At 45.3% G+C, this 18,976-nt stretch overlaps 1 long non-coding RNA gene across 1 annotated transcript; it reads left to right on the top strand.

The window, feature by feature from the left end:
- The first annotated feature begins 14,364 nt into the window (after positions 1-14,364).
- LOC116157189 (uncharacterized) lies at positions 14,365-17,607 on the top strand. Its single transcript, XR_004141147.2, has 4 exons — positions 14,365-14,559; positions 15,115-15,282; positions 16,117-16,247; positions 16,333-17,607. It is a non-coding gene; the product is annotated as an uncharacterized LOC116157189 (long non-coding RNA).
- The last annotated feature ends 1,369 nt before the right edge of the window (positions 17,608-18,976 follow it).

The following is an 18,976-nucleotide window of genomic DNA, read 5'->3' as shown; positions in this document are numbered from 1 at the left end:
TCTCTTAAAAGTAATGAACCAAGTCAGCTGTCAAGTTTCCAAAGATGCGTGAAATCACACACGTGGAAGCCCATCCTTCTGAACTCTGGTTCGCTCTTAAGCGCTATTCCTCTCACTCCCCTGATCATCCCGTGTCAAGATGATGTGACCTTCGATTATTCTTCTCCACAGAAGGTCAGGGAATTGAGTCACTGAGAAGAACCAGGGTTAATCCAGTGACACAGGGTATGACAGAGCCTGAGTAGGACTCAAATGGCATCTCCAAGTCCCTGAAGCAAGGTTTCATCTCCTAGGAGACACATACCTGCTTGGCCCATTTTCTCCTGAATTTTTTATTATATTACATTATTATTTGTAATTTCATCATTCAATTTTATTATATTTAATAGTAAATCATTTATTATATTTTATATTAAATTAATATAATACTAAATAAGACACAATATATTTAACATATATTAATAAGATAAATTAAATATATTATGTTTTATAAAATTATAAGATCTATTTATATTATTTTTCATTATTTTATTATCCAAAACATGCTACCTGTTCCAAATAAAATTTAAATGTTCAAATAATTGAGAAATTATTTGTCATTTTTACTGGTGCATTTGATGTGCATCTGGACTGGTGGCACTGGGCACGCTGAAAACAAGGAGAAATGAATAGCTCTGAGATGTGACAGCATGTGTATTTGCTCAAGAGTGAATGACAAAGATCTGCATTTCATTTTTACAATATCCCATCAGACATATGGGACACCACGCACGTGATTTTTAGTTAAAAAGACAGTCGTGCCCAGTGCAAAACTCGCAGACAGACGTGGACCATCAGACATTCTGCTCTCCGTGGAAACAAGGGCGTTCTCATTCCTGGGGATGTCATTACTGCTACTGGAAGAGGGAGCTGAGTTTTCCAGAGGGATTGCCCGTTTCTGACACGAAACTCAGCCGAGCCTGGATAAACCCAAGGCTCCGGCCGCCTGTTTGACACCCGACCTTCAGAGCTCGGGGCTGCGGGTAAAATGATCCCGGGCTGAGAGCTCCAGGCCGCCCTTCCACTCCCCTCGCCTCCTTATCATAATCCATCTCTACCAGGGAAGCCAAGCGTGGGCGCCCCAGGTGGATAATTGATGATTTCAGCATCTTTCCCAGCTCTTCATTTTTCCCTTTTGGTTTCCTGATTAGGCCTCAGATGAGTATATTTGCTGGCGGGGCTGCAGAAGTGTCTGTGGCAAGTGTGGGAAGCACAGTCCCGAGATGACAGGCACCTCCTCCCGCGCCGGCAGCCCCCGAGGCTGGGAGAGGCAGCGCAGCTCAGAACAGCGCGGTGCCCCACACGTGCACCTAACTCAGGTGCGTCACGCCACCTGCACTCAGCTAAGAGAGAGACGGAGGAGGGGGGGGAAGCAAACTGACTTTGCGTAAAACCCTTTATCATACACTCTACGTTATTAAATGTGTGACATTACCCAGCGTACGTGGGTATTACTGTACAGCAAGCCCCATCTGCCACCATCTGCCTTAGGATGACATAAGGGGCTTGCCATAGTAATTTTGAGGGTACTTGGTCTTTGCCTCACACGCTGACTTCAGAACCCAACTCCCCAAAAGATGCAGTTTCGCAAGTTTTAAACATAAAAGGTAGCTTAACGACGCTAATTACTAAAACTGTTAACTCAAAAATTATTAAACTGGAGGACCCAGGGTTCAGCTGAATAATGGATGTCAGGTACCCAAGGGTCTGAGTTGCAGACATTAAACAAAGAGGAAAAAGACAGAAGAGTAAGGGGAGGTTGTGAACGGGTTCTGGCCCCCTCACGGGTCAGGGGTACACTCTTCCAGTCTGATTAGGACGGAATTGGGGGCGCATGTTACAACAGCAGCCACCCTGTCTCACCCTTCTGAGGGGGCTGCAGGTGGGTCCCAGTTAAGCTGGAAAGGAAGTGTGGGTGTGGCAGGGCAGTAGACGAACATGACGGGGGTCGGGGGATGTTAGTCAGTTTACAGAAGTGTCCACGACTAAGGGATTTCTAGGATACCTTCCGAAATGAGCAGCTGATACTCTCCCCCTTCTCAGTAATAACAGCTAATATGGGCTGACTTATTCCTAAGGACCAGTATCCATGCTTTTTAATCTTTTCCCACGTGTAAGTACTAAAAGGCGTTACTGCGCTTAACCCTTATGATCTATGAGTACTATTGTCATCCCCAATTTACAGATAAGGAAACTGAGACTCAGAGAGGCTAATGAACTTACCCAGAGGTACAGTCAGGAAGTGAGAGCAGGGACATAAACCCAGAGGACCTGTGTGCTTTTTAATATCCTTTTACTTGGCCTATTTTCTCTGAGGGCTGAAATACAGGGGAATAAAATTAACTTCACAGTTTCTTACAGTATACACTAAAAAGTTCCTAAGAGACAATTTAGTCATTTATATTCTTGGTTCTCAAATACTTCATGCCACAAAGTTTTTTTAAATAATGTTCAACCTAAATTTGCAGAAGGCATTTAAACCTTAGATGGTCAATATCAAAAAAAAAAAAAAAAAAAAAAAAAACGGTTACCTGAACATCTCATGTGTGCACACATCTGACCAGATGCAGAGGATACAGAAGGGTGAAAGGGCCTGAATCCTGACCACTATACACATCCCTTCAGGCACAGAAATCTTTGGGTTCCCTGCCTGCCCTCATTTCTGCAAGAGAAATCACTGCAGCTCCTTCAGTCTTGCCTTCCAACCATTTAATCGTTTTAATTTGCCTTCTCTGGATTTGCTTCTCCATCATTTTGTCTTACTGAAAAAGTAAGGGCAGAAAGAATTCTAAGAGAGGCCTGACAGAGGCTGGTCAGGGTAGGAGGATCAGCTCAAAGTTCCCTCATACTGGGCGCTTGTTTGTGAATTCCAAGGCTACGATTCCCTTTTCCTTAATAAGAGCAAAACACAGCTGACTTAAGGTTTAGCTGGCATACCACTATGGCCCCTGGCTCTTTTTCTTCCATACTTGTACACTGTCAACTCCTTCCCGGCCCATTTTTATGGTCTTATTTTCATTCCCACATAAATTTCCCAGTGCTGTCTCCATTATGTAGCATCCTGTTTTATATCATTTACCTCCACCAAAACACTTCCAATTTTAATTCTCTGTTTTATGGTTTTCTTTTTCTTTTTTCTTACCATGGACTCTTTATACCTTGAAGGATTTTTAGAAATTAATTCCACCTAGTGTTGCCTTAGTTGGAACTCATGGTTGCTCATTTTATCCTTAAAAAGTAGTGAGAATGGAGTGACAACAATTGCTTCAAATGGGGTTTATGGACACTTTGTTGGAGAAGGGACTCTGTAATGTACCAAGCACTGGATTCAGTACTTTAAGGACATTTTCTCATTCTTAAAATAATTTCTTGAAATATCCTGGAGACATGGGCTTTAACATTATCGTTCTGCCCGTGAGGAAGCAAAAGATCAGAAAGATGGAAGTCACTTGTCTAACAAGAAGTAGAGTGGGAATTTAAACCTGGTTCTGGCAGCTCCCAAAGTCCATGTTCTTTGAATCTTTTCCTACATTCATTCTTCCTCACTGTCAAAACATTTCTCTTTGCCAGACTTAGGTGTTTTATCCTAGCTCTGTCATCAACATGTCACTAGATGAGTCAGGTAAATCGTTCCACCGTCTTGCGTTTATTTTCTCATCTTGAAAATAGGAGTGATGATATTCATTTTACCTGCCTTGCAGGTAAGGATCAATGTAAAAGTACTTTGGGAAACATACAGCCTAAAAAAGTATAGGTTCTTATTACAGTTATTACTAGTCTTGAGCATTGTCCTGTGGGGTTTAGAAGACCCCCCTCCCAAGGACCTGAGGCTCCATGCACTGGCAAAGAAATGGATTTGTTATAAAAGATAGAATTCTCCTAAGAAAGTACTGTATCAGTTAGGATGTTTTTCAACTGCCAGTAACAGAACCCTGACTCAACACATAGTAAGAAGTGTCAAAGCAGGGCAGCTCCAAGGTTAGTTAATTCATGGGCTCCTTGACATCAGTCGCGAGCAAAGTTCCTCCCGCCTTTCAGCACTGTCCCTCAACAGGCTGGCTGGGATTCAGGTTAACACATTTCATGGATGCAAGATGGCAGACTCGGGTACCACAGGTAAGCACCAGCATCCAACAGAGGCTGAAGGTGACTGCCTTGTTCTGCTTCCATCCCCCAGCAAACGTTCCTTCACATCTCACTGCGCAAAATGGTGCCACAGGCTCTTGCCAAAAACAGTGCCTGGAAGGGATGTGGGGATGACTGTCTTACTGAGACATGTGACTGTGGGAGGGAGAGTGGATTATTCAAATAAAACCAGGGTTCTGTTAATAAGGATGAAAGGGAGAATAGCTGTTGGTAAGCAACCAGCAATATCTGCTCTAGAAAAATGAATTAAGTCGATTAGCTATGATGGATTATCATCCCTTCACATCTCAGACAGTCTCTGAAAGAGAAGTGGGCACAGTGTCCCACCCGCCCCCCCCACCCCGTCCCCACTCGCTGCTGCCATTTAATTTCAACCCAGTTCTACTTTAAAGGATTCAATTTCATTCCACACTCACAGACTTCAAGATCCTTCTGCCTCCCTGGATCTCTCACTTTCTCTTTATTTTGGATACAGCTTGTACGAATTGGTGCCAGAATGCTGAAGGGCCGCTTAACATTTTCTTTTCTGGGCTTTCCCAAGTGAAACAGAGAGAAGGACTCCAGGCTGGAAAGGCTCTTCAAGGAGCCTTCATTAAAAACAGCCGCGAGTTTCCCTGTGTCTCCTTTCCAGATCCCATCACCCTCTGCGAGACAAGTATCTACAACGCTGTTCAGTGTCTTATTGCCTTCCCAGCTGATTTAGTCTCGAAAGAGCACTATCCGTCCTGTATTCCAGAAAGAAAGGAGAAGACCCTTGTTCTGAACGCGTGGAATGGGGCTCCTTCATGTGCGGGCATTCCTGGGTTTAGTCCAGTGTGAATCACAGTGGCGGGTGCCTTCCAGGAGAGAAGCTGGAGCCGTCCAGAGAACCTCAAGGGTAATTATATAAGCACAGGTAATCACTATTCAGAAGTAATTATCAGGTTGTTTCCCCATAGACGCAGAGACGCAATGCAAGGATATTTTTAGCTTTGGAGTCCACTGGCTTTCCCTGTCTTTCTTTCCCTCTGTTTACCCTAAAATTAACATTAATCAACATCTGGCCCCAAGCACACTGTGCTTCCACCACCGTGTCATTATAACACATTTCCTAATTTTGTTTTTTAAAGTTTGACCCCAGCTTCTATCTCTGAGTCAAGATCCACATTTGTAGCAGTGAGTGAATGAGGCTCTGGGGCCCAGGGATGCTTAAAGTGCCCGCCCCCACCCCATCCTAGGTGGTGAAAACACAGAGACTGCCACAGCCTGCACTTGTAGCAACATTCTTCCCCTGGAGCTGAGGGGAATATATTTAGGCTTTGTGTTATGGGGAAATTATGTGCCACAAGAGCAATAAATAATATTTAAACGTATTGCCACTTAGAGACCACCACGAGAGTTACAAGCAGAGACAGACAAGCTTGGATATCCAGTTGTTTTCTAAACATTTCAAAAACCACATGAAAACCTCAAGCTGGATCTGATTCCTTGGCTTTCTGATGCTAATTCTTGGGACCACGGTTAAGAGAGTCTTAAAACACTGGTAAGGAAATTTCTTCTCCTCACTCTGATCAAGAGGAGGAAATGGCGGTATTAGGTCATCTCTGCCACTGAGGACACACCACCCTCCTTTGCACCAAGAGAGAAATCCAGTCATGGAATGGGCCCCACAGGTGCACAGGGTTAAGAAAAGAACAATGAAGCTGTTTATTTGTAATCAAAACTCGGAACTGGTGGAGCGAGTCTGCAGGGTTTAGCACTATTACGAATTTGCTAAGCCTCTGGGCTTTATTATCATTATTATTATTTGTTTAATTTGTTAAAAAAAAAAGATACAGATCACTAACAATACTATTTGCAAACTTCCCTCTCTTGTATATTTTCTATTTTTATTTTTCTAGTTTTATTGAGATAGAATTGACATATAACATTGTACAAGTTTTAGGTGTAGAACACAATGGTTTGATATGTGTGTGTACTGTGTTTAGTTAACAAGCATCACTCACATAGTTAAAATTTTTTTTCTTGTGATGAGAACTTTGAAGATCGACTTTCTTAGCAACTTTCAAATAGAAAAGACAGTATTGTTAACCAGAGCTTCCACACCATATGTGACATTCCCAGGACTTACTTTAAAACTGGAAGCTTGTACCTTTTAACCCCCTTTACCTGTTTCACCCACCTTTGGGCTTTTTCCATCTGGAAATAACCTGGAGGTTTGTAAGTGATTCCTTATTTTCAAAACACTTCCCACATTTATGACCTCATTTGAGCCTCACATCCTGTCATAGAGGACAGGTTTGTTTTTTTTTTTAATTAGTTTAAAATCGATAAAACTGAGGTAAGAGGCTAAGTGACTTACCCAAGACTCACGTGGGGGTGCTATATCTACTAGTTTGCCCAGGACAGTCCTGTTTCCACATGGTGTTCCATAGCAACTATTAAAGGTCTCCTTAAACTCTCAAAAGTGTCCTGGCTTGAATGATAAGGTATATTGTCACCCTAACCAGAGGTCAAGGTCAGAACCCAGTCTTCCAACTCTCAGTCCTAGGCTATTGCAGCCACATCTCCAACACAGCAGGCCAACAGAACAGAGTTTCCCCTCCTCTGGCTCACCAGGGACCACAGCCAGCGATGAATCAAGTGAAACTCACCAGGGACAAAGAAACTTTTCCTGGTGATGGAGGCACCTTCAAAGGTGACTCCTTCTCCTGACTCAGAGAGGCTTTACTCAGTGTGACTTTGGCCACCCAGACTGGCCCAAAGTTCCAAATGTCAAATACTACTTAAAAACACCCAGTCCTCCTAACCTGTGGCCACAATGACCTACCCAGAACGAACACTCTCCCCTTTGACTCCCCTGCCCTCAGGCCAGTCATTCATGTTAGCGCTAAATTTACCTCCTGCTCACAACCAAACTTGTAGTATGAATGAAAAATTGTATATATATTAGACCAAAAAAAAAAAAAAAAAGAGCAAACTCTTGTGAATCACACAGTCCAGGTATAGAAGCACTTGTTTCAGGGGGTGAAAGTCGTATTTTAAGATCCTTATTTTAAGATGTAATTTTGCCTACACTTAGAAGGGCTGGCTATGCTGTCTACTTTTTTCCCTATGAAAAGGAGAAATAAACAAGTGAATGCCAAGTGTCTGAGAGTAGCCTGAGTCCTCAGGAGAGGAAAAACACCAGAGAAACTCAATATTTAGTTGTAAAGACCTGATTTCATGAGCTCGGTTGTCTTTTATTTTTCCGCACTCAGTCTCATCTTGAATGGCTTTCTTTCCACCTGACTCTCCAGGAAGACTGTGGTTAAATAGACCCCAGCTGTGGGCTCCGTCCTGCCCTGAATGGTGTGTTTCCTCGTACCCTAAGCGTGTGCATCGTTGGGTCGTTTTCCTAATGGGCCTTTGAGATGTGCTGGTGAATAAGGAATAGAATTATTTATGGGATGATTTGGGGGCATTGTCCCCATTTTGGAAACAACTGTACTCTTCCCCATAGGAGTCACCTGTTTCTCCCAAGAGGGAGCTTCTTGGGGAGAAAAGTGCTGGGGGAGGCCGTCCCATTCTCTTACTAGTCTAACCGCCTACGGGAAGCTTCCCACTCACTGCCGGGCACCTCCCTCCCTGTGACCTGGGCTACACTCGGGAGACGGAGGCCAGCGAGCCCGGGCTTGCCTTTTGTGCACCAAAACAGAGGGCAGCACTGACAGCTGAGACTCAACCATCCGCCTTAGAGCTGCCAAGAGGCCACTGCTGCTGGAGATGGGCCAGCAAGGGTGGCGGGAGTCTCTGAGGATGAGATTAGCACTGAAGCAAGAAGACCTGGGTGTAAATCTCAGTTCTGCCATTGGCTAGCTGTGGTGATGCCAGGCAAACCTCGTAGAGCTGAATCTGAAATTCTCTCCGGGGCTTGGTTCCCTCATGAGCAAAGGGCAGCGGACGTCTACAACCCCTTCCACCAGCAGCTGTCACTCACTACACACTCATCGCGGGCCTGGAGCCGCTCGAGGTACAGCGTGCACACTGTCTCCATCCTTCCAACCACCTTGCAGAGAGGACATTGATATCCCTACTTGACGCATGAGGGAACAGACCCAGGGCACTGTCACCACCCAAGGCCACACAGCACAAAAGAGCTGACACTAGGGTTTGATGCTAGTCTTCCACACTCTACCTGTGAGAACTCCTGGAAGGACCACTAAAATAATATAGGTCAACGTGCTCAGGGAATGGCGCTCCCGGTCAGAGCAGCCCCTGGTAACCCACTTCTTTGGTGTCCATCTCCCTTGCCCATGTCCCGTTTCGCAGCCCTGGCCGTCTCCAGGCACCCTGACAGCATGGAGACTGACGCAGGGCATCACACACACTTGTTCCCTGTCCTCATGCGAGGCCACAGTTAGACACTCTGCAAAGGCGGTACAGAAAAATGAAGCCAGAACACTCTGTGCCAGAAATTCTTTGAGAATAATTATCTCACAGGTCAGGCAGAGATGCCAGGCAAACGGCTCCAGTACAGATGTCACTGATTCCTGAGGTCCCGTCTCCCCGTCCTTTGTTCTAGCTGAGCCGGGCAAACATGCCCTCGCCCAATTACTTTCCCTCGTCTTTATTTTAGCCCTTATTATCTCAATTACCATCCCCAGAGAGGCCCCACAAATGAAGAAGGGCTTGGAACCACAATGGTCAACATCATACTTAATAATAACAATTATATAATTATATATCTCTCGTATAATAATATGTAATTACCCAATAATTACTATTAAACAGTGCCGTGGTGACCACTGAGGCTCCCAAACCCTTTAATTACTGTTGCCACCCATACAAAGCAGAAGATCATTCTCCAACGTTGCTTCTGGGCCCACAGACGCTTCTCTTTTGAGTGCTCAAGTGTCAGTTCATTTCTGTTCTCACTCTCGAGCTGAGCCTCACTGGGAGCTGGAGGCCTTAGACCTCCAGACTTAGCACTCTGGTTCTTTAAGCATGTTACAGGCCAGTCTTCTCAGGGTTTATTTTCCCTTTCATCTCCAAGTGCAGACAGCGTCTGGAGAACCTCCTTGTCTGTGGTGACTGGTGGGGAAACCTCACATCAAAATAGGCAGAATGAGTCCCAAGCCCCAGCTTCTTCCCAACTTGCTTTCACATACTCTGAAAACAAGCAGATGTGGGTAACTCTTGAGTAGAATTGAAGTTCTCAGCTATGCCGACTTTAGAATCTGAAAGTTTGTAAAATTCTGTCTCTCTAGTCCAAGATATGCCTTCCTGTGGAGGCAAATACTGAATTTCATCCTTTCTTTGCTGGATTCCAACCTTGAGACATCTTTTTGGGAGGTGGCTAGGTGGAGGGGATACCATAATAGTATACGGATTTCTTTTTGAAAACTTTTTGTACTAAAATGGACATAAGAAAAGTGAATTATTTGGCTGAAAACCATATGGGAGACTTTCAAGGGATCTTTCCCCGTTTCCCAGACCGCACGTAGACCACTAGAAATGTTAACTAGGGGTCTACAGGCCAAAACAAGAACGATTTCCCTTTCCTGGTATGAGACTGGGCCCCTTCATTGCTTAGGGATGCCCGATTCATAAGGCAGGATAGCGAGCTAAAAGTCAGCTGCCATCTATAGGCTGAGAGATCGATTATAGGTCAACGAGACCAAGGAGCATAAGGCAAAGGAGAATGATGCACATTCATTTCCTTCAAACTAAATTTATCATAAGGTGATTTTTAAAAAGAGAGACAAAGCAAGTGATTTTTTCTATTCATATGGGAAGCCATTAAAAACATATTTTTTTCCCAGCTTCATCTACCAGCTATCACTAAGAGGCTGACCCTTTTAGAAGGTCACAGTGCAGAGGGGAGGGCACAGCTCAGTGGTGGAGCACAGGCTCAGTGTGCACGAGGTCCTGGGTTCATTCCCCAGTACCTCCATTAAATAATCAGTTAACTAAAATAAATAAATAAATAAAACCTGATTACCTCCCCCCTGAAAAACAAAAAAAAAAGAAGATAACAATCTAAATTATGCCCCCAAACCTGAGGGAGTACTACATGCAGGTGACAGAATCTGGAATAGAAAATCAGTTTTTTGAGGCCTTTACAGCACTCTCGTTGTCACCCTTGGAGAAGCCTTTGTAGGCACAAGACATACTTGGTGACAGACCCCTGAGTGCCCCAACTCCTACTCCACGCCAGAGGGGGAGGCGGGCAGCTCTTTTCCTTCACACGTTGCACGTGTTCATGCCATCCCTCTTCTCTGCCACAGCGTCTTCCTGTGCCTTCCAGGTTGGACAGTGACCCAGAACCATCCAGTAGGTGACGGGCGCGGCCCTCTGTCTGCTGGGCTTGGCTCTAAACCCAAGCCACAGTCTCAAGTCTCCATCTCGGGGTTGACGGCTGCAGTGCCCTGAGCTCTGGAGCAAGGTAGGACACACCCCTGCGCAAAACCTTCTGACAGGTTTCCAGGGTCTCTGGAAGGAAACCCAAACTTCCTGCAGCCCAGAGGGCTCTCCATGAATAGTCTCTCCAGGTGTCGGCAGACGGCACTCTTACTCCCATCAGGACGTCCACCAATGCTACTTGTAGGCTCTTTCCTGCCTTACTTATTCCCAGAGCTTTCTTCTCCCTCTTTGTCGTGCTAACTCCTGCTCACCCTCAGCATTTCTACTTGAAAGTCATTTCCCTAGAGGAGCCCTCCACGAAACATCCCTTCTGAGAACGTTCCCGGGTGTAAGTGATCGTAAACCATCCTTCTTTAGTAAGCTGTTGAAAAGATACATAAAAAAAGACAAACTTTGCTGCCCCCTTCCCCCCTCTTGATTGCGAGGGTCATCAGAGGAGAGAGCTAGTGTGTTTTCATTTACCCAGTGTCGGGCATGTCATCATTTACAAGTCATTCTGGAATAAACCAGTGAATTCAGTAGATGCGATGACCAGAACATTGAGACACGTCCTACGAGCCACCTTAGGAAATCAGCAGAGGAGCTAACACCCTGGAACCAACAGAGCGCTGGCGTGTGGGAGCCGAGGTCCCGAGGGTCTAGCCCCAAAGTGCAGAACACAAGCTCATCAGGTCTTCAACCCAACTTGGCCCAATGTGGTATCTGAAAGGGCGGACACAGACCCTGGATTCCCCAGGACATGCTCACTTCAGATGTTTAGCACTCCGCTCTCAGAAACCATCAAAAAGCCCTGGAAATGGTCATGTTCTGGCATCCATACTGTATCTTCCACTATTGTCTTAAACCCAGAGACAGGGCGGGGGGCAGAGGAGGTAGGAGTTCTTTGTGAATCATAAACCCCTATTTTTGGTTGAGAAACTATGAGCACAGAGCTTACATGTGTGTCAACCTCAAAAGCTAGGGAGGTGTTCCAAAATATCCTTCCTTCCCTCAGTAACCCACTGCAAGCATGTAATTTACTATTTTATTTATAGCATTGTCCTCACTGTATTTTAATCTTTACTAAAGCCTAGGGCTAATGAGTTCCACAGGTTCACTACCTGCTGTGTGAAGTCGTAATTTTACAAACTGCCTGGCACGCTCGTTCTTTAACACTTCAGGCCACTCTGTGCCTCTGTCTCCGATCAGCTCTTTGTCAGAGGGGAAGGTCCTGTTTGTCCTTTTCTCCCGGCCTCCCCACTCAACATCTGAGCGTTCTGTCTTTGGCTCTCTTGTGTCCTGTAGCTAATGGCCAGGTCCTTTCTTAATTGACTTGCTTTACAAAGAAACATTAAGAAGAATAAGGTTTCCTTCTCCGATGCTACTAGACCCCCACCAGGAGTGCCAGCATCACTCGGAGGCTTGTTACAAATGCAGAATTCCGGGGCCCCAGGTTCTGAATCAGAACCTGCATTTTAACAAGAACAGTAGCTGACTTCTTTGCACATTCAAGTTTAAGAAGCTGCTCTAGAGAATCTTCATCTCAGACCCCAAGAGCCCTGGCCCCGGGGCTCCTCCCCAGCAGCACCCCTCAACCCTAACCCCTGCCCCACCAGCAGACACTTCCCTTACACAGTAGCAGGCTGGCTTTTGTGATCCAGCCCCCTCCCCACTTGGATTCAAAAGAGCTCAGGGAGCCTCAGAACTCTGGGCTCCCAGGAAATGAGGGTGTCAGAGGTCCCAATAGTAAGTATCAGCTGCCTTCTGTGTTTAATAGTTTGATGAGCTACCACGTGAACTTCTACGGTATGCACCTGTGCGGTATGTGTGTATGTAACACACACTGTCATACATGGTAATTAGGATCTCATGGTAGTTTCTGTGGAACACACGCACCCTATATTCTAATCACATCTAATGTGTTGTAGAGAAAACAGCACAGGCTTTGGCGTTAGACTGGGTTTCGCCAGCCTCTGCCACAGATGTGGCAAGACCTCAGGCAAGTTGTGGAAAACTGTCTTAGCCTCACATTCCTCATGAACAAAACGAGGGCAGTTCCTGCCTTGCAGGGCCATGTGGGATTATAAATGGGTACAGTCTGTATTTGCCGCAGCGCCTGGCATGCACCAGGTGCATGGTAACTCGGGGTCCTGTCATCAGCACGGCTGTTGTGATCCCCATGTAAAATTAATGTGGGTTTTGTTCACTCTTAGATATTTAGTTACATCCAATTCAGTTCTCAACGGATCCTCATGTCACTTTTTGTATAAACTGGTCCAGGCCAGTGTTTTCATCCAGTTGACTTCTTGGTCCTAAAACCACCTTTACAACGTTCCCTACACCGGGGTCCAAAGTTTATTCTTTAGCTGTAAAGGAATCTGCGCCTATTCTTGATCACCTTCACCAGTGCCTCGGGATCTTAGGGAGAAGCGGTTCACCCATCTGACCAACCCCGTAATTATTCCCAACCCTTCGAGTGCCTACTTCACGCTAGGGCAGTGGTTCTCTGAGGGTCGGGGAGGAAAGGCTTTCAACAGGGGACAGGTGAAATGTTTGAGTGTCACAACTGGGCGGTGGGAGGATGCTACTGGCATCCAGGGAGTAGGGGCCAGGGATGCTGTTAACCATCCTACAATGCACAGGAGAGCCTCCCACCGCAAAAATTGTCCAGCCCCTAATGTTCGTGGTCCTGCAGCTGAGAAATCCTGCTCTAGATTCAAGTTGCAGGGTATCAGTCTCAGCAGTCCCTTCACCACAAACCCATATGCCCGCTCTGCTCACTGTCTTCCATTCCCCATCACAGGGGTCCTTCAAGTGTCTTGAACTCTTCATGGCCCATCAGGAATTTCAAGCCCCTGTGGAATGGCCTGGCTATTCATTTCTGCTGGCTGGGTTGTCACAGTGCTTACCTCACACCTGGAATGACTTGGCGGGTACAGGGAGAGCCACTGTGTGTCCAGCACATCAGCCACGCTGCCATTTTAGAGAAAGGAAGGTGCATAAGGGTTCCAGCCATGACCCTAGTGTCTCCTGCTTCTTTCTGTCTTTTCTCTCTCTTAGCTGTTGTCAGGGGTCTGAGTCTCTGACCTTACCCTCTGGGCCACCTCCTCTCCAGCCAGTCTGCACACCTCGCACCGGAAGCCAAGCTCTTTCTTACTTGCAACATCAATGGCTCCCTCCTCTACCACTGTCCCTAGTCTCTGATACCAAACTTTTATCCTCTGTTCTCATAGGACCCCTGTTGTGTCTCTCACTGGACATGGGCTAGTTTAAGCTCATCCTATTTGAAAGCACCAAGTGATTGCCCACATCCAGCTCTTCCTAGGACATCAATCATCCATTTCACAGCTCCTTAAAATTTTACACCAGTGACACAGATATTGGATAATCTGGGAGGAGGTGGTGATTTCCTCATGCACACCTGAACTTTAAAGAAAAAAGATGATACGAATCCATTATTCCAAAAGGTAAACTGAAGAATACATAGAAAGGACAATGGTGAAACATTTCTGTATACTTAGGTAGGACTAAAAGTACACTTGAAATGATGTGCATTAAAAATTAACTAAATGTTCAAAGGAGTCTATGACTGCTAGAGAGTTAGGTTTGCCAGTTTCACCAAGCAAGAATGCTCTACGTGTGAACACGGAGACTGGGGCTCACTCTTCTGGCTGGATATTAATGGTTTGTGGAGTCCTGGGAGGTACAGAGCAGACCCCAGTCAAGTCTCCATCCTTCTAAACACTTAGGGGACATGGCGGAGGACACAACCTGACACACCCAACACACAGCCTCCCACACACAGTTCTCGGTGCTGCTTTCTGTTTTCTGGTTTCATTTCTATTTTTATCTTGTTTGTGGGGCTCATAAGCACTGGAGCAAAAGAGCCTGGTGTCAAAGCGTTAGGGGAAGGCGGTCCGGCCTTGATCTCCCTCTGGGGTCGGCAGACTTGAGCTGAGATCATTACCGTCTTACGGTAGAGTTAGCGGCTCTGTTTTGTAGATTGGCACAGTGAGTACTGTTACTCTGTTCTTTTCTGCTTCATTCCTGCAGACCTTTCTCTGCAGAGCCCACATGTCTCACAGAAAGCTGATGCCATCACCAGCCCCAAGAGCCGGCGCTGATTCGTCCAGCATAATCTAGGTAACCCCACACCCCAGTGATGGGTCCTGGAGCTCAGCCTTCAGCCGGCCTCTCATGATTCTATTCTCTTGGCAATAGTTACCGGTGCCGGGGCGGGACAAGACCTACACTGGTCCAATCAGACTGAAGTGAAGGATTTTTCTTCCACCAACGAAGAGTGTCTCTTCCTTCCCAAACCCCAGGGAAGTGAGCAGGGAAGTGCACAGCCCCGATTTTTGCTGGCAGTCCTCATACAACGTTGAGGAGAACAGCTTAAGAATGAAACCAATGCTAGCATAGGGCAGAAAGACACAAAAAACTGGGTCCTCGATGATACAGTCATTGAATCAATCAATCCCGCAGTGCATTCACTCTACCTTCTGGATGTGAAAGACAGTATACCTGCTGATTATCTGATTATTTGCATCGTGTTTTCTCTTACAGCCCAGAGCATCTTAACGGATCATTTCTCCCCCTCGGCAGAACTTAGGGCCCTATGAGGGAGGCACCAGAGGCTCCGTAATCCACCGACACCTTCTCTTTTACCTTAAACTCCTTCCCGAAGCATCCTCCTAGCCCACCATGGCAATCAAGAGACCTCCTTCCTAAAAGGTTAGAAATCGTTAGACTGCAACTCAAGACCCCCAGCAAAGCCTGCTGGGTCCCCTTCCACCCTGTTGCCTGCCTTTTTCTTCTCCTATCCCCTCTTGAGTTCATCCGTCAGACCTTCTTCCCTCTCCACTCCTGCCAGGACTTTGCGGCCTTACGTGTGCATTTTATCCAAGATGGCCTCGGGTCCAAGTGTTTGTGACGTCCATGACAGGGACTTGCTAATCTCTCGGAAGCCACCCAGTATACGGAACCCTGCAGTTTACCTGAATGATCACACTATTTCATTTTTTTAATTCCCCGTAGTTGGCATCAGGGCTTTAGAATAGAATTTGCAGTTATGTTTTGCCTAAAAAGAAAGAGCTGCCAGGGCTCTGCAACTGGCAATGCATCAGTTCCACCTCAAGTAGATCAACGGGGAGAAGTTAATGAAACGGAACAGTTCTCATATTAACCAGTTAGCTATTCAGCCTAGGACAGATGTGGAAAATAAGCCCATATGAGACAAATTCATTAACGTGAAATTACCCGTTCAACACCTTGATATCTGAGCAGGCTGGTGTTTCAAAATTATTATAATTATGATCATGGGGATAAAGAGAGCCAAACTTTCGAAAGAAGACTTGGAAAAAAAAAATTAAAAATCCTAGTACTACCCTGCAAGATGAAAATAATGAGCTGGTCACAGATCCCCAGGATATCAGCAATTGCTCTAAATCCTTCTTGATGAGGAAGCTGTGGCTCTGAACTCAACATTAATTCAAATGCAAATAATATCTCTTCCCCCTGAGAATCATTATTCCTGATTCGTCAGGCAGTTTAATGGGAAATTGGCAGGTGCGCTGCAGACTGAACCCGAGACGTTGTTTCAGCTCCAGACGAAAGCTTTGACTCCTAAAGATGTGGAATCCGAGCGTCAGAGCACGGAGGTTTGAATTCCCCCGCTGTCCCTGAAGTCAAGGCCCCAGGTAAAGCCTCTGAGACTCAGTAGGATGTAGACATGGTATTTGCAGCCTGGAAAGCACTGACAACCTTTTCTGGTTCTCTTAATAGCTGGCTCTCCAGTAGCTGTTAACCACCAAAGGGCTAACCTTTGCATGGAGGTTCTTCATAAACACAACCGGCAGAAGACAGTCTCCAGTAACATCGCCTTCAGGGAGCCCACGTAGGAGAAAAAGTTGGAAGCCTCTGAAATTGGATGGCTTAGGTTTCAGTGTATGATGCTACAAAGATGACATGGGCCATCTGTGCTTCAGTCTCTCCATCAGCAAAATGAGGACATTAATATACCGACCTTGGAGGACCGTTTAGAATTTCTTGCAGGCAACAGAACGACATGGTTGGCAGCATGGACTCTGAAGCCAGATTCGTGCGGGTTTCCATCTGAGCCCCACCGCTTGCTTACTGCCTAGCCTCAGCAAGTGAACTCACCTTTTGTTTTGTGCCAGTTTGCTCAGATGGAAAATGGGGACGATAATACTAACCTCCCATAGTTGTTACGAAGATTAACATTTTAAAATAATTTAGACCAGTGTCTGGCTTGTATAACAAGTACTTTTTGTGCATCAATTGCGGTATTTGACCCTGAGTAAGAAAGTTATACATTAATATCAGAATTAGTGTTAACCTCCGTGTGAGCAGGAGTAATGCTGTAAATGAGGGGAAAAGGGGGTAATAATTCAAAGGATAGAAGAGAAAGGGACAAGATACTCGTAGTTAGAAGAAATTGCCTCTCAGCAATCCCATTGTGCCAGGCTTCACGTCACAGCTAGAACCGGGATGTAATACTTGGGTGTATCTCAGTGACCCAGGATCTCCCACTGGAAACACATCAGGCACCCGCATGCTGTTCTCGTGAGAAGTCCGGAAGCTTATCTCTGAGGTGAGCAGAAGGGAGACCAAGGGCGGAAGCGACCGTGTGTGGCAATCGTGGGTCTCAGTGACTGTAGACACAGGAAATACTTCATTCTTAGCAAAAATGAGTCATAGATCATGTTCCATAATCACATAGACACAGCATGTCAGGCAGAGGAGCTGTGCTTGTCCAAGAAATGTAAACAACAACAGTCCTTGACTTTCCATCCTGCAGGGTCATGAAGACCTGCCCTGTGTCAATGGCCATTTCTTTAAGTCACAGCTGAAAAAGTAACACCTATTTATTCAAAGAAGAGTCAGAAAAGATGTGCTGATCTGATAAATGGGTAATAGGATATACTTGGTTTGTTTTATGTGTTAGACCTCTCCCTAAATATTTGGGTGCAGAAAAAAAAAATGGAGCCGTAAATCATGATGAATATTTGATTAAAACAACCCCACAACAACTCTGAAAAATCTACTTAAATACAAATAATCACCCTAATTTTTGTTTTCTGGGTTTGTTTTTTTTTCTCTTATTACTAAAATCTGGTAGGCACACACTGAGTTCTTAAGCCAGGACTTCTATTTTCTATCAGAGAATTTTTCCTGACTATTACTTTGTTTGTTCTGGATTGTATTACTTTGTAAGTGAGAGATGAGATATACTTCTGTCATACGGAACTTTCTCTCAGTTACTTCAGGCTAAATGAGTTTCAAAGTACCTGCAGAGTTCAAATGAATCACTGCATCTTGCTATGTCTTGCAGACTTGTCATTGTTGAAGGTTACAATTTCATTATGATACTCTTACACTGTGATTAGAATTCTGTATTTGCTAAAGTCATTTTATGAGCAAGGACAAATATTTATAGCAAAATATAAAATATATATTATTTTTCTATATATTTTATATAATATATATATAATATATTATATAATATTTACATATTTTTAACAGAAAAAGAAGAAAATGAATTTACCTCCTTTGGCTTTAGTGTTGGGGAAATGGCTAGAAAAACACTTGTGATAATTTCTTCCTTTGCTTCTGGGTCAATTTAATCTCAAGGTTTTTCTATCTCATTGTCAACTTCAAAAAACACAGAATAAATTAAATGAAGAAATAGATCTCAGCTCCTGAGTCATCAGAGACACATCCTTTAATCTTCTCTTTCGCCAGCTGGCACCAGAGGTCTGGCTTTTCTTTCCGCTTTTAGTTCCAAAATGAGAGGAATTTCAGAGTCACGCTTCTATTATCTGTTGGTGTTTTCTGTCTTGTGGTTACAGCATCATTTTGAACAGGGTTTCACCACTAAGACTTTCTGTCCCCAGATAGTGATGTCGTGTACCTGAATCACGCACCGGCAAAGCACCGCAATCAGGGGACGACCATCTACCTCCCTCTCGTCTGGGTCACCACATGGTCCAGGGCCTCCCTCTCCATGTTAAGCACACCACAGTTCATCCCAGGAACGAAACAGGTCAGCCTTCTCCTGAAATGAGAGACAACAGAAAAAGCCCAGCTGGAAGGCCTTAGTCCTCTCTTTCTCCTGTTGTCAGTGGAAGGCACTGGTCGCCCTCACCTGAGTGACCTCCTGGTCATCTCAGGTGAGGACCACACCTTCAGTTCCTCCCCATCTTCTCCAGACTGAGGGGCAGTCCACAGCCTGATGGAGGCCTTCTGGTGAGCTCATTTCTGTGAATTTACAATTTACTCTTTGGAACCAGGAAGTGGCAAAACACCAGGAGACCTGTCATGTTGGAGGGCCCTACACAGTGGTCTTTTTATTTCTGTTTGCACTTTGAGGGATTCAGGCGTGTTCACTCCACGGCAGGGCTGTTGC

The sequence above is a fragment of the Camelus dromedarius genome, chromosome 13 (genome assembly GCF_036321535.1).
Source record: "Camelus dromedarius isolate mCamDro1 chromosome 13, mCamDro1.pat, whole genome shotgun sequence".
NCBI lineage: Eukaryota > Metazoa > Chordata > Mammalia > Artiodactyla > Camelidae > Camelus > Camelus dromedarius.
Note: the sequence above shows the minus strand (reverse complement) of the source record. Positions and strands in the feature narration are given on the sequence as shown.